This window comes from Schistocerca serialis, unplaced genomic scaffold (assembly GCF_023864345.2).
Source record: "Schistocerca serialis cubense isolate TAMUIC-IGC-003099 unplaced genomic scaffold, iqSchSeri2.2 HiC_scaffold_1362, whole genome shotgun sequence".
In the NCBI taxonomy this organism is placed as follows: domain Eukaryota; kingdom Metazoa; phylum Arthropoda; class Insecta; order Orthoptera; family Acrididae; genus Schistocerca; species Schistocerca serialis.
Window position 1 is genome coordinate 45,800,421 of NW_026047583.1, and position 26,839 is coordinate 45,827,259.

Sequence of the window (26,839 nt, forward strand, 5' to 3'; positions counted from 1 at the left end):
ATGGTTGTAAGTGATGAAAGCAGATTCCGCTTGCAGACAAGTGATGGTCGTATCAGCAAATGACATAAATCTGGTGAGCACTCTCTTGTAGAGTGCATTAGTCCAAGATACAGTGGCCCTACCCCAGGCGATAAACTACAACTCTCATTCGTCTGTGGTGTTTCTGCACTTGGTACATACAGAATGATGTTACACCCGTTATTTTTGCATTCTTGCAACTGGAAGGTAATGTACTGTTCCAACAGTACAGTGTTGACCCACACAATGCCCACAAAACTCAGTGTTCTCAGAAAGATGAACAGTGACTTCCCGGGCCACCATGTTCTACGAGTTTGTCTCCAACCGAGCACATGTGGGAACATGGGATGAGAAGTGACTCGTGCAACTTGTCAACCAACAACTCTTACATAACTATCTGAACAGATTGAGCATGTGTGACATAATTTATCTCAGGACAGTTTTTGCCATCTGTACTATCGACTGAATGCTATAGTCAGTGCCTGCATTGTCAACAGTGAGGGCTACACCACATACTAATGTGTGTGTTTTGGCATGGGTCGATACATGCTAGCTGAGAAGCATTTGCAGTATTGATCTGTAAATGTGATCATTTCATGTACTCCATATGCACTGTTGCAACATTAAATCTGGAGTGAATTTTCTTCTGGCAGTGGGCACAAACTTTTACCTCACAACTTTGATACATTTTACTTTTTCTTTTTCTTAGTCTTTATCCCCTGCTATCACAGTCTCAGCATGTTAATGTGGATTTGGCAGTATTAGTGGTAAATTGTGGCCAGATGCCCTTTCCATGCCACCTCCCCCCTCCCCCCCAACCTTCCAACCCACACCAGGGTGAAAGGTATGTACCCTGTATCTGTATGTATCTAATATTATCGTGTGTGAAAGTGTGAGAATGTTTTCAAAATGTTTGAGGATCATGTAACTGATGTGGGGTGTGCATACCAGTCTGCTGTTCATCTAGTTGGATGTGGACAACAGCCTAAAAATCATGTCAACACTGGCTCTAGCTGCATGCTAACGTTGGCATCTACCCAGGAGTATTACAATTTCGATAGAGTACAGTAGAGTTTTAATGATTTATACAATACTTTTATGTCATGAATTTTAGAAAATTGATTGAAGATGTCTTTCTGTTGTTGTTTAATTTATGATATAGCCGCAACAGAAAATCCAACAGAATATGTTAATTATTCTGGTCTTGTTCATTTCTGTATTTGTTCTGTGTTAAAGTAATTGTTCAGACGCATACAACATAAAAGTTAAAGTAAGGTCTATGATGGCAGGCAGTGACTGGGCTGTTGTCCTGACAGCAGGTAGGGTGCAGCCTTTGTTCACCGTGGCACTAGCAGGGAGAGGGTTATGGCCTATCACCCCAGCTTCCTTTTACCCCTGGGAAACATCCCCAGGAGTCATCTGATAGCAGGTTGGTGTCACCTGGGGCGATCCTGCAGTCACTGGAACAAGGAAAAATCCCCACGTTTATGTTTTATGGGGAATCGAGCCCAGGACCTCCTGATTGGAGTCTAGTGCGCTACCCACTAGACCTCCACAACCACCGTGCTTATGAGATATGAAATGTCTGCATCTATATGACTACTCTGAATTTCACAAATCAGTGCCTGACAGAGGATTTATCAAACCACTTTCATACTGTTACTCTACCGTTCCACTCTTGAACAATGTGTGGGGAAAAGTAACACTTAAATTGCTCTGTGTGACCTCTGATTTGTTGTGTTTTATTATAACGATCATTTTTCCCTATGAAGGTGAGTGCTATGAAAATTAAAATGTTTTTGCATTTGGAGGATGAAGTTGGAGACTGGAATTTTGTGAAAAGATCTTGCCACAGCAAAAAAGTATTTCTTTTTGTGATTACTATCTCAACTCGCATATCATGTCCGTGACTCTCTCTCTCCTAATATTTTACAATAATACAGACTGAGCTGCCCTCATTTTGACTTTGATTTCCTCCATCATTCATATCCCATGGTGTACTTGTGCATTGTCATCTTGAAACACAACCAATGATCATCCAAATGTCGACTATATGACAGGTCAGTAGTTTCGAGGATCCTGTCATCAAATTGCACAGCCCTCAAATAGCCTCATTAGAAATGATATGTGTCAGACATCTGTATACCATACTGGCCCAAAACATGACTGATCCATCTGCCTGCTAAACTTAAAAGACTGGACTGCAGGTCTGAAACTCATTTTTCACTGGAGCGGACACAAATGAACAAGAATTCTCTGTGGCTCTGAACAGTAGCTGAGCACAAGCAGACACCATTCTGTTGCATTTGGTTAGCATTCACAGGTGTTCACTCATGTTCTGCCCATTATCAGTCCTTCGATGAACTGTCAAACGAAGTCTCCATCATCTCTGCATTGGTGAGAGCAGGAGAGAAAGAGCTAAATTTTGGTGTTTCATCAGTGAACTTTTGTCTTCAACTCAAGATCTTTGAGCAGCAGAATGGTCTGAAGAGAATGTAATGTTTCTGATAACAGAATAGATGCTCGTGAATTCCAAGATGTCCACACCATAAATGCCAAATAAAAAGAAATGGAATTGACAGAGAGTTTCCGAGGTACTGGGAACATGAGAAAGATGATAATTACAATAGATACTTTCATCAGCCAGGAATGGAGTGAATAAGCACGAGCTTCGTATTTGTTTTTATTAAAAAAGAACAGCACAACAAAGTTCCTTGAAAGTAAACATGTACAAAAATGTATCCATCATTCTGATTAAAATTACGTACATACCCCACACGAGCTTTGTATTTGTTTTTATTAAAAAAGAACAGCACAACAAAGTTCCTTGAAAGTAAACATGTACAAAAATGTATCTATCATGCTGATTAAAATTACGTACATACCCCACAAGCCACCTTAGTAATTTCTTGCCCTGTTCCACTGACAAATAGTGCTAGGAAAAATGATAGTCTATATACCTCTGTACAAGCCCTAATTTCTCTTGTCTTTGTGGCCTTTACATGAATTGTAAATTGGTCACTGTAGGATCGACCTAAAGTCAGCTTCAAGTACGAGGTACCTAAATAGTTTAATAGTGTTTTGTGAAAAGAATATCATCTTCCCTCCAGGGGTTGCTATTTGAGTTCATGAAGCATCTCTATAATACTTATGTGCTGGTCAAACTTACTGGTGACAAATCTCTGAATTGGTTCAATGTCTTCCTTTAATCCAATGTCGTGCAGATTCCAAACACTCAAGCAATGCTAAAGAATGGGTCACACTAGTGTTGTGTCCTTTAGAGATAAGCTACACTTTCCTAAAATTCTTGCAATAAACCAATTTGTCCATTTGCCTTCCCTACAACCAATTTTGCTTGTTTCATGTTTTACTGCTTTGGAACATTATGCCTAGGTATTTAATTGACATGACTGTCAAGCAGCATACTACTGATGCTGTATTCAAACATCATGGGATTTTTTTTTCCTTCTCATCTGCATTAACCTACATTTTTTTATATTTACAGTAAGCTTCCATTCATCTCACCAATCACAAATTTTGTCCAAGTCATCTTATATCCTCCTATAGTCACTCAATGGCGACATTTGCTCATACACAATAGCGTCATCAGCAAACAGCCTCATAGTGCTGGCCACGTTGGCTGTCAGATCCTTAATGTACACTTATTAGCCAAAACATTATGACCACTGCCCACTGCGAGTTGAATGCTGCCTGGTGGCATTGGGGGCATGTGATGCAGTAACAAAAATATGTAAATAGAGCAGACGCAGATGGGGGCTCACTTTAGGGAAGATATGGGCTGCAAATGGGGAAATCAGTTGAGATAAGTGATTTTGATAAATGGCAGATTATTATTATGCTGAGCCTGTGACACACATCTCAAAAGCGGCAGTGCTGGTCAAATGTTCGTGAGCTATCTATCACTAGGTGCTAAATGGTTAGACATCCATGACTCTTCACAGTACTTGGGGTTTGGAGGCATGTCTGACTGCAATGTGGATGGATGGTGATTTGTAGCACAATGCTGGTGCACGCACAAGTGTTCCATAGCACACAGTTCATTGTAAATTCTGGAACACGGAGCTCCGCAGCAGACCACTCCTACATGTTCACATGTCTACCCAACAACATCATCAGTTGTGATTGCAATGGGCACAGGACCATTCGGATAAACCATCAATCAATGGAAATGTTGGCTCTTTGGGTGAATCCCATTTTTGCTACACTAGGTTGGTAGGTGTCTCCACAAAAACCATCATTGAGGTGAATGGCAGCTCCAAATGTGCAGCACACCATGGATGCTGGCTGGTGGGAGCAGCATTATGCTTGGGAGACATTCTCCTGCACTTGCATGTAGTAATCGAAGACATGCTGACAGCTGTGAATCACCTATGTCCCTTCATGCTTGATGTCTTCCCCGACAGCGATGTAATCTTTCAGCAGTGTAAATGTCTGTGTCTCAGAGCCAGAATCATGCTACAGAGGTTTGAAAAGCATTATAGTGACGTCATGTTGATGTCTTGGTGGCCAAATTTGCCTGATGTAAACCTAAAGAACCCATCTGGATCGCTATCAAGCATCATTACCACGTATGCAAATCAGTGATATGTTATTTACGTGAATTACAAGACCTGTGTGTAGACATCTAATGTTTCATACCTCCTCAAACCTAACAACAAGCTGTCTGATCCCTGATATGCAGAATCAGTTATGTATTTTGTCCCAAAGATGGACAAACAAGCTATTAAGCAGGTCATAATGTTTTGGACCACCAGTCTAAACAGGATATTACAAAAAGGTACAGCCAAACTTTCAGGAAACATTCCTCACACACAAAGAAAGAAAATATGTTATGTGGTCATGTGTCCGAAAACGCTTACTTTCCATGTTAGAGCTTATTTTATTACTTTTCTTCAAATCACATTAATCATGGAATGGAAACACACAGCAACAGAATGTACCAGCATGACTTCAAACACTTTGTTACAGGAAATGTTCAAAATGTCTTCCATTAGTGAGGATACATGCATCCACCCTCCGTCGCATGGAATCCCTGATGCGCTGATGCAGCCCTGGAGAATGGCGTATTGTATCACAGCCGTCCACAATATGAGCATGAAGAGTCTCTACATTTGGTACCGGGGTTGCGTAGACAAGAGTATTCAAATGCCCCCATAAATGAAAGTCAAGAGGGTTGAGGTTGGGAGTGTGTGGAGGCCATGCTATTGGTCGGCCTCTACCAATCCATCGGTCACTGAATCTGTTGTTTAGAAGCGTACGAACACTTCGACTGAAATGTGCAGGAGCTCCATCGTGCATGAACCACATGTTGTGTTGTACTTGTAAAGGCACATGTTCTAGCAGCACAGGTATGAAATCATGATAACATGCTCCATAGAGTGTAGGTGGAAGAACATGGGGCCCAATCAAGACATCACCAACAATGCCTGCCCAAACGTTCACAGAAAATATGTGTCGATGACGTGATTGCACAATTGCGTGCAGATTCTCGTCAGCCCACTCAAGTTGACTGTGAAAATTTACAATTTGATCACGTTGGAATGAAACCTCATCCATAAAGAGAACATTTGCACTGAAATGAGGATTGACACAATGTTGGAGAACCATTCGCACAAGTGTACCCGTGGAGGCCAATCAGCTGCTGATAGTGCCTGCACACGCTGTACATGGTATGGAAACAACTGGTTCTCCCGTAGCACTCTCCATACAGTGACGTGGTCAATGTTATCTTGTACAGCAGTAACTTCTCTGACACTGACATTAGGGTTATCGTCAACTGCATGAAGAATTGCCTCGTCCATTCAGGTGTCCTTGTCGTTCTAGGTCTTCCCAGTCGCTTAGTCATAGGCTGGAATGTTCCGTGCTCCATAAGATGCCGATCAATTTCTTCGAACGTCTTCCTGTCGGGACACCTTCGTTCTGGAAATTTGTCTCGCTACAAACATACCGCGCCATGGCTATTGCCCAGTGCTAATCCATACATCAAATGGGCATCTGCCAACTCTGCATTTGTAAACATTGCACTGACTGCAAAACCACGTTCCTGACAAACACTAACCTGTTGATGCTACGTATTGATGTGCTTGATGCTGTTACTGTAGAGCAATGAGTCGCATGTCAACACAAGCACCGAAGTCAACATTACCTTCCTTCAATTGGGCCAACTGGCGGTGAATCGAGGAAGTACAGTACATACTGACGAAACTAAAATGAGCTCTAACATGGAAATTAAGCATTTCCAGACACATGTCCACATAACGTATTTTCTTTATTTGTGTGTGAGGAATGTTTCCTGAAAGTTTGGCCGTACCTTTTTGTAACACCCTGTATAGAGAATGAGAGTGATCCTATCATACTTCCCCGGAGCACTCCTGAGAATAACCCCAATACCCCTGCCTCTGATGAACACTCACCATCAAGGACGACATTCTGGCTTCTACTACACAAGACGTCATCTCGAGCCATTCACATATCTTGAAACCTAATCTGTAATTTCAGACCTTCATCAACAGTCTGCAGTGGCGCACTGTGGCAAACACTTTCTGGAAACAGCAATGTGGAATCTGCCTGTTCCCTTCATCGCTGATTTGCAGGATATCTTGTGAGAAAGGAGCAAGTCGAGTTTCACACGAACGATGATTTCTAAATCTGTGCTGATTTGTGAACAGAAGCTTTTCTGTCTCGTGGAAATCAAAGTGAAAATACATTCAAGAATTCTGCAGCAAACCATTGTTAAGGATATTGGATTGTAATGTTGTGGGTCCATTTTTTTACTCTTCTTATATACAGGAATTACCGTGCTTTTTTCCAATTGCTTAGGACTTTGCATTAAGCAGGAAATTACAATAAATGCATGCTAAGAACAGGACCTATGCCATAGTGCACTATTAGTCGAGAGACCCATTGCTGAAATTTTGACATTATGTTGGCTAGACAGTAGGTTGGAGGATTCAGTTCTGATACTGCACAGCTCTCAAATTATACTTACTAGTTGTTAGAGGCATTTGATATCCATAGGTGACACCAGACCAAAACCAGACTGACTCAACTATGTGCTGAATCTGTGGGTCTTCACACTTGAGACATGCATTGGTACCTGGCCATTTCCGCACCCTTCTACAAGGATCATCAGGTATCAAAGAAATGCTTCACTTATTGTGAAAGGAATACAATACCACTGATCCAAGTTCCGCTGGAGGACACCCTGTATCACCACTAGTAATTTCCTTTCCTGTTGCACCACAAACAGAGTGAGGGCAAAATGACTTGTCTATATGCCTATTAGTCGCAGTAGATTGTTCTGCAGTCAGCGTCAACAGCCATTTCTCTAAATTTTCTCACTAGTGCTCCTTAAAAAGATTGTCGCTTGCCATCCACCGGTTTCCATGTACACCACGATTCTTTGTGCACTACATTCCTCGGGGGTTTGTACTGTAGTACATAATGGACACCTAGAGACCCCACTGAATGTGTCGAGATGGTTGTGTACCGTGTGAGTCAACACAGCTCTCCCCATTATCTGCAAAAAAAGTCACAGTGCAGTTACAGTAAGTTCCCGAGGTATTACCTGGCAGCTATAATTTGAAGTTAGCAGTCATCAGTTGTTGTTGGCTCTGAGCAATCTCTGTAGTGCTGATTTTTAACATTTTGTTACTGCAAAGGCTGTGGAATGTTCATTTGATGTCGCTGTAGCGTTTGCCAATTGTGTGGTAACTTTCCATGCTGACAAGCATTCTTACTGTAAAGTAACAATGCCTGGGCAGTCTTTAAGCATTAACGCTTTAATCCCTTTGCAACGTCAAATTTTTTGATGTTATATTGGACATGTGATCAGTTTGTTTATTTATTTATTTTTGTAATTTTATTTTTGTGGTTTAGTACAAAAACTGTAGTGGTAGTGTATTTCTCCTAGAGCCCTTTTGTGAGCTGCTATTTTCCTCTGTGAAAATGAGGCAATTTTTTTTTCCAACTACACAAGTGACGATAGTAGTGATCTGACAATAAACAAAAACTGTTTGTTGTAGCAATTTTTATGCATCTGGTACAGTGTACTATCACAAGATACCAGGTACATCTACAGATGGTAATATATATTCCCAAAAGCTTTGTAAAACCACTAAGTGGTTGGCAAGTATGCTTCCCGAGATTCACAAAAGACATAATTGTGTTTACTCGAATCTAAGCTGCACTTTTTTCCGGTTTTTGTAATCCAAAACACTGCCTGCGGCTTAGAATCAAGTGCAAAGTAAGCGGAAGTTCTGAAAAATGTTGGTAGGTGCTGCCACAACTAACTTCTGCCGTCGAATATATGTAGCACTACACAGGCATGCTTTGCAGGCACAAAGATAAATACTGGCGCCAAAACCTATGCGTCAGTAAACAAACTAAAAAAAAAACAGGGGTGGGGGTGGAAGACGAGCTTTTTTCTCTGCCCCAACGTTCAACCACTGCATTTCCATACTTTATCCAACGAAGTAAATACAAATTCCGTATTCTTCATCTCCGAATGTTGCAGCCTTTCAATGTACTATGAAAATCTGACTGCAAGACTGTTTGGGATGTTTGTCAATATGGCCAAGTCTACGTTCTGAATTTTTGTCCTACCTGTGACAAGAGATGGTTGTTAATAGCAACTTTTATGAATTGTGAATCACATCCAGTATTCTCTTCACCATAAGAATAATTCGAGTGTAAACATTTTGCCATGTATTCCTACATGTTTCCTGCTATCTCATTTAAATCCTGTCTTCCTAATAAACTATGAAACTAAAGTGAGACAACAGCAAACGCGGAAGAATATATATATCATGTCATGTTTATATTCGTATTATTCCTATGCTGAATAGTGATACAGTCAGAAGTGAAGCACGGCAACTGACTAGATTTTTAAATCTAAGATGGCTCTAATTTCTGTGCAGAATGTAATGCACTAAAGAGGCGTCTGCAAAAATTTTCAAACGGAGAAAATTTTTCGCTTAACTTTCGTTTGGAACATCTATCATATGCAGTCTATTATATGGTTCTTGTTGATCATTATCAAAGAAACCAGCAGTGTAAGTAACAACAAATAGCAGTCTCTTGCCATTGTTTCACTGATGACATGATTCCTCTCTCTTTTTTTTTTTTTTTTAATTGTAAGCGGCAGTAGCATGCGCAAAAGCAAGCCATCCCGCGAGCGGCGACAGGCCGTAAACACGCATAATCAGAATGCGACAAACAATGTATGGCACAGTATGATAATGCGTTTTGAGCTTAGAGTGACGGAAACACCTATAACAAAGAGAACGGCACTTATCAGATCAAAGAAAAATAAGCAATCAATTCAAACCAGACGACGCACATGAAAAAGGCTCTCTAGTATAAATATGGATGGAGAGCCTGACGCATAGCAATGACTACGTGGTAAAGCTTAACTGCTAAGTTTACCACACGCACCAAACTACTGTAGCTGTATCGTCATTCATTCGACCTACATTGTCTCAGGTTGAAAGGGCTACTCTGAGATGAACAGGTTGCCACAGGAGAGTAATGCATGGACTTTAACTGTTAGTTGCCCTGAATGTGAGTCCAGTGAGCTCACCACTGTGCCACCTCGCTCGATATATTTTGAGAGAAGTTCCTGATTTAACCATTTCACAGGATGTGGGAAGTGTACTTACCATCAACTGTATTTCTTTACTGTATTCCTGAGAACACATCATACGAGCTCTGTATGCACCTGGCACCTGATGTTAGTTTGCTGCACCAGCTGAACTTTCTGTCTGTTATGAAATGTAGCTTTTAATTGTCATTAAATGTCACTTGTTCCTTTCAGAAGCAGTTGCAAATATACGTGCCACCAAATAATGTTGTTTTGAAGGCCACTGGGAAGTATGCTTACTACCAAAGTAATTTTTCCGTGATACAAGGGGAATATACTTACCACAAAATTAATTTCTTTTTTGGACTGCAGAAAAGATACTTACCACCAACTGACCATACTTACCACTAATTTAGTTGTTTTACTATGCTCTTGGGAAAATGTTGTACCTCCTCTGGATGTGGTTGACCTTTTGTGATAATATGCTAAACAACTGGTGTCTGTTTGTCATGACATCAGTGCTGTTGTCACTTGTTACAACAGAACACATTGTTTCATTCTGCAATATATGCTATTGTGACTTGTCTCAGCTTGTTTCTTTAAGCAGTGTTAAATGAAGTTTCTAGGATTGTAAAATAGATAGTCAAATAAAAACAGAAAATTCCTTTTTTTCACATGTAGTAGTAACTCATAACAGCTTACTAAAGACAGTGGGAAGTATACTTACTACTATAGTTTTTTGCTCCTAAATCACAAAAATAAAATAATCAAAAATTAAATTTAGTTGAAACTTCTAAAATGATACCAAAACAATTAACTTTACAGGGCTGCTACAAAAAATGTGCCTACAAATGGGTTAAAAACAAAGTATGCAAGCTGTGGGGGCAGTGTGAAACTTTTTTAAGCACTGTATTTGAAAAATATTATTCATTTTGTTCCACTTCTAGAATGTTAGGTTTTGTGGATTTTTGCCTGTACATTAATGGGTGTGGATGCGTTCAGTGGAGGCAAGTGTGTCGTGTATGATTTTTCTCAGTAAATATGTCCTACTGACGTTGCAGTATATCTCCAATGTTCTGGATGCATCAAATGAAGTTTAAAAGACAGCTAACTGCTGCTGCTGGTATGCCTCTTCATGTAAATGTCAGAGTTACTATTATTATTCAATACAAAAAGGAAGATTACCAGCTTAGCAATTTGCTGAAAATGAGTTCATTAAAGGGAATATTACAATTAACATCCTGTTAACGACAAATTAATTAGAGATGGGAAGCAGCCACAGATTGGAGAAGGAAATTAATACATTTCATACTGTGCTCGAGCACAGGCAATAAAAAACAGTGAGCAAACATGATGCGTGTACTTGTTGCCTCAGGGTCTCCTGCGAAACTGAGGTGCTTGAGTAAGCTACATCACACTGCTTCGTTGTGTACTTGTTGTCAAGCCAGTTTATGAAGTACACATCCCTCTTCATTTTTATATAACTTTGTTTTAAATGCACTGTACAAGAATATTGAATACCTTGAAAATTATCGAGTTCAGCCATTCATTCACATGTAATATTCCAACAGCTCCATCACCGATGAGAGCCTTTAGGGGTGTAAAACGAGTAAGTGAGAAGTGCCACTGAACTACTAACAACCATTTTCATCTACTACTAATCTGCTCACATTAATCATTATTCAAGGGGATCAGTTCTACATCATTTTATTTTTATAAATATACAGAGAAGCAACTACTTGAAAAAAGCCAATGCTCTGCTACTTAAACTGCTCTGCCACTATTTTGATTTAATACTTCATGCTAAATGGGCATTTAATTCTACACAGGACACTGTCATCTAAACTTATTCTGATAAATTCATATACTTCCTTCCTGTGCAATGTCCTTTATGCTGTCAATGCCACGTTGGGACCAGTACAGTAGTTTCTGTTCCGTGGAGAACCAACCGTACCTGCACATAGGCTATTATTATGATGGAATCACCACTTCAAAAGGCATTCCAAAGCTGCTGCCAGCTTCCCTCTGTGGAGTAAACCATCTACCATTCCTGTCTGCTCCTAGAGAATATGTTGCATGGCTAAATATGGTTTTCTGTTAGAAAGTGTTTGTGCGTTGTGTATCTGAGGTGGGACAGGTAGGTAAATTCACATATCCAGGTAAATTATTGGTGGACTGGCTAATAAAACATTTTTTACTTTAAATTTGAATATTTGGGGATTTCCAGATTGCTCCTAATTTCGGCTGGGAGATGTTAAAAGGGTGTTGCACCTGAATATAAAACAGTTTTCTTAGCCCTAAGCTCTTTACGGGTGTCAGTCCTATTGAGGAGGGGTACTCCTGGGCTGTGCACCAGAGTTTCTCCTGGGCCACCTGCAGCATCTGTACTTGTAACATGCCAAGGTCATTATACGAGTGGTCAATTGGCCATAAAGAGGTTTGGTTGGATATGTTTATGTTTAGTGTGCAATACTGCTTTCCCGTATTGCCAGTTGGTCAGCTAGATATTTGCAGCTGGCAATGCCATTTAGTTTTGCTGTAATGCAGGGATTCACCAGTGTTTATTTTGTCTGTGAGCTTGTGCTGTCCACAGGTGATTAATTGTCCCTAGATAGAAGTGTTTTTCAGCAGTTGTGTTTTCACCCGTGGTTGTGGTCGTAGTTTCCCAGGTTAAGAATGAAGTGATTGTCAGAGTGTCTCAAGTTCCTGTACAGTAGTGTGGTTGTTTTTTGAATATCTGTGTGTGAGTCTCAAGGCAGTATTCTCTGTGAAGGTCGACAGTGTGTGTGGACTGTGGTGCACTTCGTTGTGTATCACCTGTAGGCGGCACAGGCGGTCAGAGACACGTAACCCCAGACTGCAGCTGCATGTATCATCATGGGTCTAATCAGTATCATGTACACGGACCTCGATATCCTCCTATTCAGTGTGCTTTACCTGTTGAGCTTAGAGTAACACTGTTTGAGCCTTGCATTTGCTCAGTTGGCCTGTCACTGAAGTATTTGACTTTCACACTGAAACATATTGGGCGTGTGTGTAGTGTTATTTGTCTGCAGTCTTAATGTGGGGTCCTACCCACTCATCTCATATAGGGTGCCTAAAGGATGCTGCATTCTCAAAATGCTATACAACAATTCAAGCAAACAACATTAATAGTTTTTATTACAAATAAGAAGCTTGACAATGCTTGACCTGGAATTTACAATGGTGTCGCAAGCAATAGGCGACATGCAGTATAAATCCGAGTCCTTTGCTATATACAATGTTCGTGCAAGTTTGACACACAGCTTGTGGATCACTAATAACTGTTATTGTAGCATTCTGCGCTAGGCCTGTCCGTATACTGTCCTAATCCTGTCCAAATACTGAGTGGCCGAGGCTGGCAGGAGTGGCACTTGTATTCTCTTTGTCTAGGGGCCTGCTCCCATTGTGGTGTGGTCCTTGCCAGTGGGCTATTCGCTGACGGTGTGTTCACTGCCTTCTTTGCTCTTGCGATCTTAATTTTCATTCCAGTGCTTGTGGGTATGCCAGAACACTTAATGATTGTGCAGTTGTTATGGTTTGTCAGTGAACAGAACTGCTTCACACTTGTCAGCATTTGCTTTAACACACTGTCGTTCCAGCTAGGCAGTTTTGTTTGCAGTTGCGAATTATGCCTGATGGTTTCCAGTCTTGCACTAGGATGGTAGTGTCATCTACGTAGATGGTTGCCATTGTGTTTTGTTCAGTTGGAAAGTCATTGACGTAGAGATTAGACAAGAGGGGCCCTTGGATGCTGCCTTGGAGTACTCTCACTTGTATACTGTGTTGTGTTGACTGTTTGCCCTGAATGTCGGTGTTGAAGCTTCTGTGAGTGAGATATGAGTGTGTAAGGTGTACGAGCTCGTCGGAGAGACTAGCAGTGCAGAGTTTGCGAATGAGACAATTGTTCCGTAAATGACTGAAGACCAGGAACAGTGCTCCTGTAGCTTTATGGTGTTGGGGGTGTGTGTAATATGTTCTACTACACGGAGGAGTTGTTGTGTTGTGGAGTGGTGATTGCTGAATCCAAATTGCTCCAGTCTCAGCGAGTCATTGGTGTTGCAGTGCATAGTAAGATGTTTGAGAATCATCTTCTCAACAATCTTATTTAGGGAGCTCAGCAGGCTGATGGCGCCATAATTTTGTGGTAGGGAGTGGTATTTCCCTGGCTTCCTGAACATCAGGACAGGGAAGTGTTGATGTTGTAGAATGGTATTCATCATATGTGCGAGATGCTCTATAGCTTTATTCGTGAACTCCTGGGTGACATGGTTTTGAAAGTGATTGGGACCAGGAGCTTTTCTAGTTGTTTTGTGCTTAATAACCTGTGTAATTTCATGTGTAGCAGTATGTATTGTTACATTGCACTTGGGCTGGGTTACAGGCCATGTAACCTCCTGGTCCATTTCAAGTAGCAGTGCTGGATTGGAAGGAGCCAGATTCAGTGTGAATGATGTTGCTAGTGTTCTGGTCATCAGCTCATGCTTCCCCTCCATGGAGTATGCTGGTCTGTAAGGTATTTGTAAACTTGGTGTGTAGTATTTCTTCTTGGTGGAGTGGACAGCTATTTGCCACACTCCAGGTCATGTGGTGTGCAGCCCTGCGAGTCTATTTTCCCAGTTTGTGGTTTTAAAAGTTTTAATTTAGCCTGTATGATCCCCTGGAGAATGCTAATATGCTGTTTGTACATCCAGTATCTCCCGAGATGATCTCTCATTGACATTGGCCCCTGTATTTCTGGGAGCAGGGCCATTGAGCATTCTTGTGGTGTAAGTACTGTAATGGTACCTGCTATTGCATCCTGAACTGCGGTGGTAAGGGCTTTGACAGCTTCAACAAGTTTCCTGCTTTGTGTAATTTTGGGAATTAGTGGGATACGACTTTTCAAGCATTTCCTTGAACAATGCCCAATTCACACGCTTGTAGCTCAGTATCCTGTGAGATTCATCATACTGCTGTGTTTCTTGCGAGTAAAGTATTACAGGTGTTTGATGAGGCTAAATCATGTATAATTTCAATGTTGATTGTGACTATAATGCCTATCACATCTAATGTCTATCACATTTAGTCTCTGTTCCCTGTTTTAAGTGTCACCTCAGCTGGCACTAGTGTAATGTAGTTTGGGCGCAGTGCATGTTCGCATAGTTTTTTTGCTATTGGTGTTTGATCTTTGTTAGTTCCAAGCAGAGTGTTTAGCATTAACATCACCAGTGGCTATTAGTCACTATGCTATGTTGAGTATTGTGCTGATATCGCTTGTTATGATATTACCAGATCAATTGTATATCAATATCAATGTAGTGTTCACTCAATTGACTTGACCCTAACAGCTGTGGCTTCTAGTCTTTCAGGTTCAGGGATCTTAATATATGAAGATTGCTGTTCCACCCACAGTTGTGCCTTCAGGTGGTCAGTACAGTAGATGTAATATCTTGAGAAGAGTAGTTGTTTGTGTAACTGGAGCTCAGCTTCGTTCATGAGAGCATTCCAGATTCCCTTCTCCTCCATAAATGCAGCTAGCTCTGCCCTTTTGTTGCCAATCCCATCTGCATTCCAGAATAGCATCTAGGTCAAAGTACTGTTGTTTGTGTTTTGTGGTGTATTATCTATGGAAGTGTGTGGGCAGTGTGGTGATAGCAGTTTGTATAGCAGCCATGCACTGGCTGTGTGTAGCCGTCATGAGTTTGTGCATGTGTTACGATGAAGAGCCTCAAGAGGATCTTAAGCCATGTGAGTGGGATATAGTGTCTCCACTATGCCTCTGATTGTGGTGAGAATGTTTGTTATGTCAGCCAAGGTGCTGGCAGTGGTGTTGGTGGCTGGTGGTCCTTATGTTGGTGTACTGGATGGGCTGGCTTGTGTGTTATTCATGGTTCGTATTTCATCTGGGGTCACCTGTGTTATTGCTGTGGTGAGGGGGGCAAGAGTGTGAGTTACGGTTACATTGTTCCTTTTAATGTGTTCCTATGTTTGTCTGGTCTGTTGTTGGTGTATTTGTTGTGGTGTGATAGTGTCCCCTCTTTTGTTTTTTGGGTACCTCTGTTTTATTTCGTGTGTTTGTGGTTGCCCTAGTTTGGGTGTGTCTTCTGTGATATCACAAGTGTCACAATCTGGCCTAGACAGAGTTGACTTGGTGTTGTCTGGGACCGGCAGTGTTGTCATCAGTACAGGGGCAGTTTCTAGCATTGCGGGTGTGGGTTGTGGTTCTGTTGTTGTGGGAGTGTGCCGTGAGTTTGTGGAGCTCTGTGCATCCTCAGTTCATCCACTTCCACTGACAATGCCAGTAAAAGAGATTCCACACCTTACTGGTTGGGGGGTGGGGAGTGTCTTGGAGCTGTTCTGGTTACCACTTGTCTGTCTTTGGCACTTTTGCACCTTAGAGCTTCTTTGTATGCTGCACACCATCTGTAGTTTGCACATGGACCCCTCCACATTTGGTACATTTGATAGTTGTACCAAGTTTAAAGTGTCGTGCTACACGGTTACCAGTGCATTTGCGGCACCGTGTGCCAGATCACATCGGGTGCCGCATGGCCAAACTGCTGGCAGTGGTGGCACTGTTGGGGGACACATGGAAGTGTGTATATTTCTACTACGACCATGTGAAGCAGGAGCATCTGCGTCAGAAAGTTGCAGGAGTAAGCTGTGTCATCGAACTCCACTAAATAGTTTGGCTGCAATCTGTGTGTCACGAATCCAAGAATTCATCTCATGCTCTCACAGTCCCAGCTGAGAGCTGTGATTATACCATGAAGAATGTCATTGAGGGTTGTGGTGTCAACTCCTTTCACGATGTACATTCGAGTTTTCCCCCCTTGGGTGTTATATTTATGATACTCAATTCCCCCAGCTTTGACGATTTTCAGGAGATTTGTGCAATCTGTTTTGTTGCATACATACAGTGATACATGGTCCCTTGTGAGTTTTGTGTTTGGTATATTGTGGGGAGTGACATTCTACAAATGTCTTTTTTAGCTTGCCGGGGCAAGTGTAATTGTGTATTATGACCAGTGGGAAGCCAGTCGGTGTAGTGTTCTGCGTAGCGGCTGGGGTAGTGTTGTGTAGTTGAGGTGCTGCAGAATTGTTTGTATGGTCCCTCATATTACCGATGCTCAGAACTGGTGTTGGTAAAAGCACGCTGCATTTGCCGTGTGAGTCAGTAGGCTCAGTTGTTCGTGTATGTTGCTGCTGATTGCATTTTGGACCCACCAGCTTCGAAGGTCCATCTTTGTTCCACGGAGCTGTCACTTCCAGCTCGAGGACTACTGCGGTGGTATTGAGGGCCTCTCTAGTATATTCACTGGTGGTGTGACTGGTGTTGGTGTTGCTGTTGCTGTTGCGTTGCTTCCACCCGTCAGTTGGACAATGAGCTCATGCTGTCTCCGAGCCATTGCTTCTTGATTTGTGGCAGCAAAGTCCAGATTTAGCTGGTTCGTCACTTACTGATAGGTGGCAAAGCAAGACAGAAACGTCAAAGGGAACAGATGGCACTCCTGCCTCTTGTGCTGCAGTCTTGCTACGGGTCGTCGGGTGGGATCTGCTTGGTGGATCTGCGTCTCCCAGACATAAGGATACTTTTAAGGATAGAATGTGGATATGAGACAATTTTACTTTTTCGTCTGAAAAGACAATTTTGCTTTTTTAGTGTACATACAGAAGAGGGGAGTCCTTATGACTCACTTGTGCAAGATGCAATGCTCAGTGCAAGAGAGCACGGGTGGAAGACAGCAGCCTGTACTGGACAGTGTTGTCCAATGTGAACGTGCCCCGGACACTGAAATACCCTATTAAAGAATGGGAGAGTCACACTGGGGAAGTTCCAACCACAGTTGCAGGAACTTTGAGCCAGAACTCATGGCCACCTAGCACTGTCAAGTGTGTAGCAGCGTGTGCTTGTAGGTGACACTCCAAAGAGTGTCCTGTGGCATCTACACCAGTTTTAGCGTATGTGTAACACAAATATCCTCTCGCAGCTACTGCAGGTACAGGGGGAAGGCAGCTGCTCAGCTGCGACTCACCCATAGTACTGCCCGAGATTTTCCTTGGTGGGAGGACTGGAACGAGGTGCACCAAGCCTTGTGATGCCCATTGAGGAACTGTTGGAGTGAGACGTAGTGACTCTGAGGTCAAGAAAGCTGGCAGTGACCAGAACAGGGTGTGCTGACTCCCCCCCCCCCCCCCTCCCCCTCGCACCATACTGCTTTCAGTGATGCCATTGCAGAGGATTACACTGTGGTTGGTCATCTGGTTTTTATGTGGGCCAGAACATGAAGCTTTCCTTTGCTTTTTTTTGCTAAATTGACTCATACTTCTGGACAGAAACACCTATACAGAGCAAATGTATTGGCATCCAGGGTTGGGTTATTTGGGGGGGGAGTGACAGTTTGTTATTGTTTCCGGCCCCCCTCACCCAGCTTCCCTCAAAAATGCAACTCGCTAGCAACCTCGCTGTTAGCATACGACAGACATCTACAATTTTAATAACAATAATAAACACACAAAAATATATTAAATTATTCAATATAATAGTAACAATACAAATAGGTGGATCAAAGAAGGAAGAAAACATAGAACAAACAAAAGAACTTCATAAAGTGTACAAACTGACATGGACACACTGTAATAAAAGAAACATTTCAGTACAAGGCAAACACATGCGCTATAATACAGTTATAGTATCAGAAGCACTCTTCGCATCAGAAATGACCACAATCTGTGGACCAGGCACCACAAAGCAGAAAGAATACAATGCAAAATCCTCAGAAAATTTTTTGGAGCAGTGCACAGAGATGGCATATGGATGAAGAGATCAACCAGAGAATTATAAGAACACAGAGGCAGATTCAGTCACAATCAGAAAACACCGACTAACATTCTGTGGACACATACACACAATGAACAGCGACAGATTCACAAAGGGATTTAGGATGTAGTAAATGCCTTAATCAAAAAAACCAGTTGGTTTAAAGAGATAGAAGAATGCCAAAACGAGCAGGAATCAGAATGGAAATGATGAATGAAAGAGACAAATTCAGAATCAAAATTATGAACATAAAACTTGAAGTAAAGGGAAGGAAGAAAACAGAGAAAATATGTACATATCAAAGGAAACAGGAACACAGTCAAAGAATGAAAAGATTTTGGGAAGAGAAAAGGGAGGAGGAAAGAAGGAAAAAGCTGAACAACCATGTAACAACGAAGTTGAACTCTGTCAGAGTGTGTGCTCACCATCATTATTTCAATAAACATTATGACTGAACAGAGGTCTGCAAACACATGTGAATGAGGGGAATACTGTTTCTATCAGTGATTTCCAACTGTGTTCGGGAAGTCATTCTTTCTGTTGTTGTTGTATCGGATCTGTTGACAGCTGGTATGTTCAACCCAGTGGTGTGCAGCTTTACCCGGCTGGAATGTTGTCAATCAGACCAAAAGCATGTCCTTGTGGGCAGACCCTAGCACGAGCAAATGAAAAGTGTCCTTTATTAAATGTAGCTTGTCATTGCTGGAAGAACTTGGCATTTTTGACACACTTCTGTTTCCATGCTACCTCCTTCTCCAAAAGTTATGTGTGCATTTGGAAATTGGTGAAGTATGAAATATAAAGACATCGTGTCATTCTGCCACATCTGTCTGTAGTGTGCATTTTGGGGTGCGTGTACGATACAAGGCATTTAGGTATGATGAGGTTACTTAGCCATTAATGTTCACAATGGCTGGCATAAAGGAAACATGACAAGTATTACATTAGAAAGCAACAGCGATAGCTTTCCGACCGCATAAATTCTACTAGGCAGAGTCAGAAGCAGACACAGTGGCCTGTGCCAGATACGAGGGTTGGAAGTGGCTGAAATGTGAGTCGTGGGACAAAGAGAAAGAGAGAGAGAGAGAACACACAGACAGCACCATAAAGCATTCCCCATCTCTTTCTGCACAGAATGCACCACACTGCTGCCTTCTTAAGTGCACCCCAGTATAATATGTTGTTTGGGAAGTGGGTGGTAGTTTTCACCATTGCCACGACCTCCCCTTATATCCACTCCTGCAAGATTGTGAAATCTACAGCCACTGAGGAGATTTATGTGAGATGTTCCTATCAACTTTGTGTAATATTCATATTGCACACTTCTGCAGACAAAACAGATTTTTGACCTTAGCTTAGGAAAGAAAAGAATCATAACAGATCATTAAGGTTCAAAGAACTTGTCTTGAACACTGTAAGGGATCCGTGATCCCACAAACAAAGATGCTAGTATCTGACGCCCAGGTCGATAGCGGACAGGAGTAGATTGTCGAGCGCTGCAGTAGGCAGTGAGACTAGTGCTGAGTGCGCAGTAGTATGGTAGAGTGTCAAGTGAGCAGTAGAGCAGGAAAGACGGGCAAGAATGGTGGTCGAGTGAGTTGTAAACGGTAAAATTCACTGGAGTATGACGAGTGAGCACGTCCCCCTGATCGTCGTGGGGTTGACTCTCACTAATGCCGATTCGCAAGTGATAAGAAACAGAAAGTGACAAGTGCCGAATTATGTGTTTCACGTCAACCGTGTCGGCCAGCAACAACCATGGATTGCAGTGAGGATTGTTGTGAATGTTAACCATCAGCATTGCGTGTGACAAAGTACTGAAAATCAGCAATCAATAAAAAGAGATAACCACAATTAGACGTGTAAGGCAAAGGTAGCAACTGCCTCAGAATTTGTGTGTTAGTAGGAAATATATATCAGTTGTACATCACAACCTTTCTGATTCTTAACAATAGACAAACTTTCAATCATTAGCTATTCCGTCCCAGAACAGCCGCATTCGGTTGAAATACTCCTGAAACCACAGCAGAACAACCAATAGCCTTTCATCCATTAAGCACACGGTCATATATCATAATAATTAACTGTTTGGTGGCTTCGGTAAATTACCAAAAATCCAGTAAAGGAATTAATCGGGGGTGTTTCAACATGAATGCTTAAAAATTCTTTTGTAGTTAACCTATTTTCAGATTATGAAGAGTTGTTTGTTACAGCTTGTATTTTTGTTCCAGGTGGCCCTGAACTTGATGGCTGTAGTGATGTCGTGAAAGCACAAAGTTGGAAGTTGTTAAACCTTCAGAAACAAGATTTTCAAAAGTACTTCTTCTGAGATACCAATATTTCGCCCCTGTTTGTGTCGGATACACAGACGTCTCAGTTGTTGTCACGTAATTTGAGTGTAGTGACTGAATCTAGAAAACAGTTTCTTTTGCTTCCCTGTGCCCCAAGCATTATGTGCAATGCAGGACTCCTAACAAAACAAACACACAGAGCACAGCCCTCTGTCTTCTCTTGCCGTTTCTGCAGTTTGGGAGCACAGTCCGAAAGTCAGACTCATGTTGACCGGTCTGGCAGGGCGAAAATGGTCAACGTGGGTTCGAAGCTGGTGACAGAACGGACTGCTACAGCACGAGCAAAGGTTTTTGTGGGACCCGAACTGATGAAACACATACGAGAAAATTGCCTGAAGGTACTTAGCGTTGCTCGCCTGGCGGGAATTGTGGGGTCCAAGCAGACGTCCAGCCTTATCCCTCTGTGTCATAACATATCTTTATCCTCTGTGGCTGTGGACGTTGAACTGGACTCTGCTCTCAACTGTGTGATTATAACTGGCACGGCAAAGTGTAGAGGGCAGATGGGCATGGAGATGGAAGCTCTCGCTGCTGTATCGGTGTCTGCCTTAACAGTGTACGATATGTGCAAAGCTGTGAGTCATGACATTGTGATATCTGAAATAATGCTTCTGGCCAAAAGTGGGGGAACTAGAGGAGACTTCCACCGGACATGAGCATCTGTGTGGGGCAGTGAAATAAGTTAAGTATACCTGGTGTGATGTAGACAAATTTCAAAGTCTGTTCATAGTTATCATAAATTATATACACATCGAATTGGCCTGAATATAAGTTGCACCTTTAATTTCGAAAAAGAGAGAAACTTAATTAAAAATAATTTGTCAAGTTGCCCATTTACAAAAGCTTTTCAAAATGTGATTTACCCTTAACCAGTTTTTTTGTAGTACACTATAGATAAATTACACACAAAAACAAAGCTTTCAGTTGCAGTTTTCATGTAAGACACTCTTAACTTCACTAACATTCATTGTTTTGTCACTGTCAGTATTTTTGTCACTCTCCTCCCAAAGTACAGTGCCGTCGCTACAATCCCGGGCATTGCATGTGCAGCATTTCTTGAACCGTACCTTTAAAAAGCACATCTGTTAGATGAATAACTGTGAGTTTGAAATTTGCAACGTAACTGTACGGAATTCCAAAATTTTCTCTCAATGTTGTGCTTCATTGGTGAAGAATAAATTATATTCTTTAGTTAGAGAAAAACTGTGCCTGTCCCATTGTCTAAAATAGTGAAACTGTGAGAATGGTAATACAGAGGGGTCCAGAAAAATGTAGACTCTCTTTGATAGTCAATATTGATGTAACAAAATGGCATAGTGTCAAAATTCTTGCATGGGAGGAAGATCATTTTGTGTGTTCAAAGTGACACCTGTTAGCAGCCAAGCAACATCAATGTTGCTGAATTGTTGACTGAAGTACAGCTGTCAATGTTGCCAGTGTGGTAGCTGCACAGGATGTCTTGATGGTTTCTCATATCTCATTCAGTGTAGCTGGGTTCTGTTGGTAAACTTTGTTTGTCGAGGTCCCCCATTGGTAGAAGTCGAGAATTGTAAGGTCCCATGAACTTGGTGGGCACTTGACAGTTCCTCTTCGACTTATCTGTCGTCCAGGTATATTTTCATCTAAGTAGAATCTGATATCTCTGTGGTGGTGAGGCAGAGTACAGTCTTGTAGGTAAAAATCTTTTGTTTCCAAACACCACTTGGATGGCTAATAAAATCAATGTTTGCCGTATATGATACACCTCACCAGTTATGTACCTTCAAAGAAGAATGGGTCAGAGAAACAATACTATGACGGACCACACCACACATTAACACCAAGTGAAGTAACATGTTTGTCCATGTGAACATGAGGATTTTCAGCAGCCCAATACACGCAGCTATGACAGTTTACATTACCATTCAGGTTGAATTGTGCCTCATTAGGCCAGATAACCTTCCCTGCAAACCATCCATCTTCGTGAAGCATGCCTTCAGACCACTCGTAGTGCTCCATCCTTCGATTCGAGTTGTCCTCATTCATAGTGTGAAACAATCTTGGAATGTACACTTTCCACTTTGCAGTCTTCAGAATTTATCATGCACTTGATCAGCTTATCCCACTTCCCCATACACAATGCTTCATAGATTTTTGAGATGATCTAGAAAAATGTTGCAATACAGCAGTGCTGGAACCTGGAGGTTGATGTTGTTGTTCAGAGGACCTTTCCTTGTGCACATTTTAAACAGCATTGTCGGCTTAAAATTTATACCAAATACAATAAATTGTTGTTTCAGTACAGCCTTGCATTGCTCAAACAATAGTTGTACTTCATCCAGTGCTGCATTGTCATCTGCTGGAAACCCACACGACAAGATCTGTTGGGAAAACAGTGGTTTATGCTACCACTCAAAATTGCAGCCATATAACACTTTGTTCCAAAGGTAATAACTATCAGAGAATGTCTACATTTTTCTGGATCCCTCTGTAGTCACTACCTAAATGGGATAGCAACAAAGAGAATGTTTGCATTGCTACCTCATACACAACAATTGATTTACAAACTGTAGTGATATTTTTGTTTCATTTCAAACTTAAGAAAAAGCACTACAGTTGAGGTTTCTATGATTCATAAAAGTCCCAGTTTTTATGGGAGATTTTTTGTAGAAATGGTGTATCTTATATTCAGGCCAATATGGTACCCGTTTCCATCCTGTTTTAAGTCTTAATTCAAAATATTTATCTTTCTTTTTCCAATACCTGATCAGTTTGAGAGAGATATTTAAAAAAAAAAAAAAATAAGCACTAGCAAGTACGTTAATTTGCTATTGTTAAAACTTTTTCTCGTGCATGTTCTCTACAATTTTGATATGACACCACCTGCACTCTTATCTTGTTGCCAGTAAAAAGTGAGTAAGTAGGTCATTAAACTCTCTCTCTCTCTCTGTGCCCTCCCCCAGCTGTGTGGTAGTGTCCTCTGTGTTGCTCTATTGTTTCAATTTTTGATGGTCCCGTGCTGTGAAAAGTTGAGGTGAAGTGTTCATTCTTAAATAAATAGTGTGTATCAGCTCTTTTCTCCTAGGATCAGGTTGTCATTGCTGTGTTCATTGATGTAAAATGACACTTTTTTAACAGTTCCTAAAAGGTGCACCACTTCATTGACACTTGTGCTCAGGTGTAGAGCATATTGGCCAGACTAATTTACATGTTTCAGCTTTACACTGTATGGTATCCTCTTTTTTAAAGGACTGTTATCTTTCTTGTGTGTGACTAGTCCAGAGATTGAAAATGTTTTATTTTGTAAGTTACCAATCCAGAACAGGTTTCTGTCAATTTAATTCTTCAGGTTTTTCCAGAAGTTTGCTGAAATTCCTGAGTTGTCCTTTGCACAGTTGGACATCATTGTCTTCCTCGCATATTTCGGTGACATTAGTTGTTGCTTTTACAAAGTGCTACTTGAGACTGACCGTCAGATGGAGCAGGTCTGTAATTTGTTCCCTCTGCCTTCGTGCTTCATTTGCAATCTGCTCTGACAGACATCATCCTCGGGTATCCGTGTTGCGTGATATTCCGAGTGTCATCTACACTCACGGGCACGATTCTTGTGTGTTATGTTTTCAGTCCAAGCTGGTTGGTAGAATTCTGTTTGCGGGCTGTCCCCGTTTGGGGACAAGGATCGGCAGGGCATGAAACCCTAATCTTTCATCTTTCAGTTAACTCAAATGTCGAGTGTCACTTTTTTCATGTACTGCGGTTACAAATATAAGAAAATACAAAATGAAAATTTCTCAACATAGTCATGTTTCTTTTCAGTATGTTTCTCAGATCAGTACACTGCAATGTAAATATTCCGTTAAAAGAATATATTTTTGATTGTTTCTTCAGTCAAAGATGCATTGCCTTTTTGACTTAACAATCAATGTCAAATCATTGTCCCTCAAACAATCCTGCAGGGGTTTGACAACGTGAGACCATGGCTTTATGGAGGATCACCTAGAATTAGCTGCCGTCTTTTCTGACATGATTTTAAATCGATGCTATCATCACTGTTTCTTTTGCTTAGGGTTTTGAGTCTAGGAATGATGCAAACAATCAGCAGTTTATTTCTTTCTTACGTGATCTTGTTTTCTCCTCCCTAGCCCCCTTTCTTCTTTCATTTGGTAGCCTCGAGCAAATTGAATATTCCTGCTTTTGTTTGTATTTATTAATCTGTTTGTGCCTCTAATTCTTAAAAGACTTCATTATGACACTAATAATCTGAAGCAGCAAATTTGGGGGAAAAAGAGCTGCATTCATTTATGCTGTTGTAAAATGGAGGAATTGGTTGTAGTTGGAAAAAAATCTGCCTTTTACAGCTGCTGATTTTTGTCATTTATTTTACATAGCCCACCCATGATCTACAATCAGGTCTTCCTTTTTATGTTGTATTTTTTATAAGAATGTTGAAACATAGATGATTGTTATGCATCTTTGCAGCACCTAAACTTGAATATTGTACTTAAAAATGTTATTTGTTGTCTTTTTTAAATTAAATTGTTATGTTTAAGAAGTGAATTAAATAATTGTTACCTGTGACATAATTTTGTAGCAGCTAAACTTAGATGCTGGTCTTCAATATTTTAATTTTTATAGTTTGGGGTATGATTGTTGTAATTAGAAAATGAATGTGTGCTTTGTGCACTATGTTGTTACAGTAATTTGGAGTTTATTTTGTATATCATCTGGTGTAAATTATAAGAATTTAAGCAAAAACTTCTGTCTCTCAACAGCTTTCTTAATAACACTATTCCAGTAACTGGATATGCATATTGAAATATCTGTGTTGTATATTAGATTCTATGACCTGTACCGAGGCAATATTTTGCGGTTGCAAATTTTCTTGACTATTATTAAGTGTGTGTGTGTGTGTGTGTGTGTGTGTGTGTGTGTGTGTGTGTGTGTTGCTTATGCCCTACATACGAGTCCTCCAAGCTACTGATGATCTGACCAATGTACGACATGCCAAAATGCTACGGCTGCATGGGGAGATACAATTAAATCCCATCCCCCCCCCCTCTCTCTCTCTCTCTCTCTCTCTCTCTCTCTCTCACTCTCTCTCTCTCTCTCTCTCTCTCAAAGATCAGCAGGTTCAGGAATCTAACACAGAAAGAATTTAATCACGGTTTCTTTTTCATCTCTATCATACAATGTAGTCCAATTTTTTGCTAATACAGAAATAACATTTTGTGATTTATGTAGTGTACTCTTCAAAAGATCTAATGATGTCCTCATTCCTTTCTTATAAACAAAACAAGAAGAAACTGACAATAATTGTCATTAAAATAAAACACAGAACAGTGTCTCCATAGCATCAATGAGCACATCCTTTCAGCACCTTTGACCCAGGCAGTGAACACAGCAACGGTCAGTCTATGACTTGCAGCAGGTGAATCCCAGTCAGCTGCATTGCTCATACACCCCACATAAATAATAATAAACAAAATCTAACAATACATATAACCAAGTCTTGATTTGTGACAGTATACCGCTGATGACAAAAAAAATTAGACCCAAAGATTTTGAGATGTGATAGAATAGAACTTTTGCTCTAGTTGAAGCGGTAACATACAAATGTTGTATTCACACTGTTAAAAAGCTCAGAAAAGTGTTATAACTTTTTCAGAAGTCTAAATCAAACTATGGAAACTCTCGGTAGGAACTTAGAAATATAGGAAATGATAAAGTGCTACTTACCATAAATACATGTTAAGAAGTCTATTTTTTTTCTTTTAACAAATCTAGCACTGCATATTACTGCCAAATTAGTGATTACCTATGATTGCCCCAGTGGCAGAAGTATGTATAATAATGTCAAAACGTTTGTGACACTACTCACTAGGAGAAGCTCAAGTTTCAGATACACGTTGATTGCGTTCTTGATGATGCTATCTACATGTTCATCCACACTCTGCAAACCACTATGAAGAGTATGACAGAGGGTACATCTCACTGTACCAGATATTAAAGCTTGTTCATGTTTCCTTTCCTCCATCTTGTACTTCAACTTTTCTTCCTTAAACTTAT

The 26,839-nt window shown here is 41.0% G+C and overlaps 1 protein-coding gene across 8 annotated transcripts in view; it reads left to right on the plus strand.

Moving 5' to 3' along the window:
- Window positions 1-26,839, plus strand: part of LOC126440335 (molybdenum cofactor biosynthesis protein 1-like) — a 370,799-nt gene that overhangs the window by 210,874 nt on the left and 133,086 nt on the right. For 7 of the 8 annotated variants that reach the window (XM_050090622.1, XM_050090623.1, XM_050090621.1 and 4 more), the window contains one exon: window positions 20,675-21,494. The exons of the other annotated variant lie outside the window; for it this stretch is intronic. The gene's annotated coding sequence lies outside the window, so the exon portion shown is untranslated. Of the gene's footprint in view, window positions 1-20,674; window positions 21,495-26,839 lie in introns of those variants that run through there. 8 annotated transcript variants of the gene reach the window in all.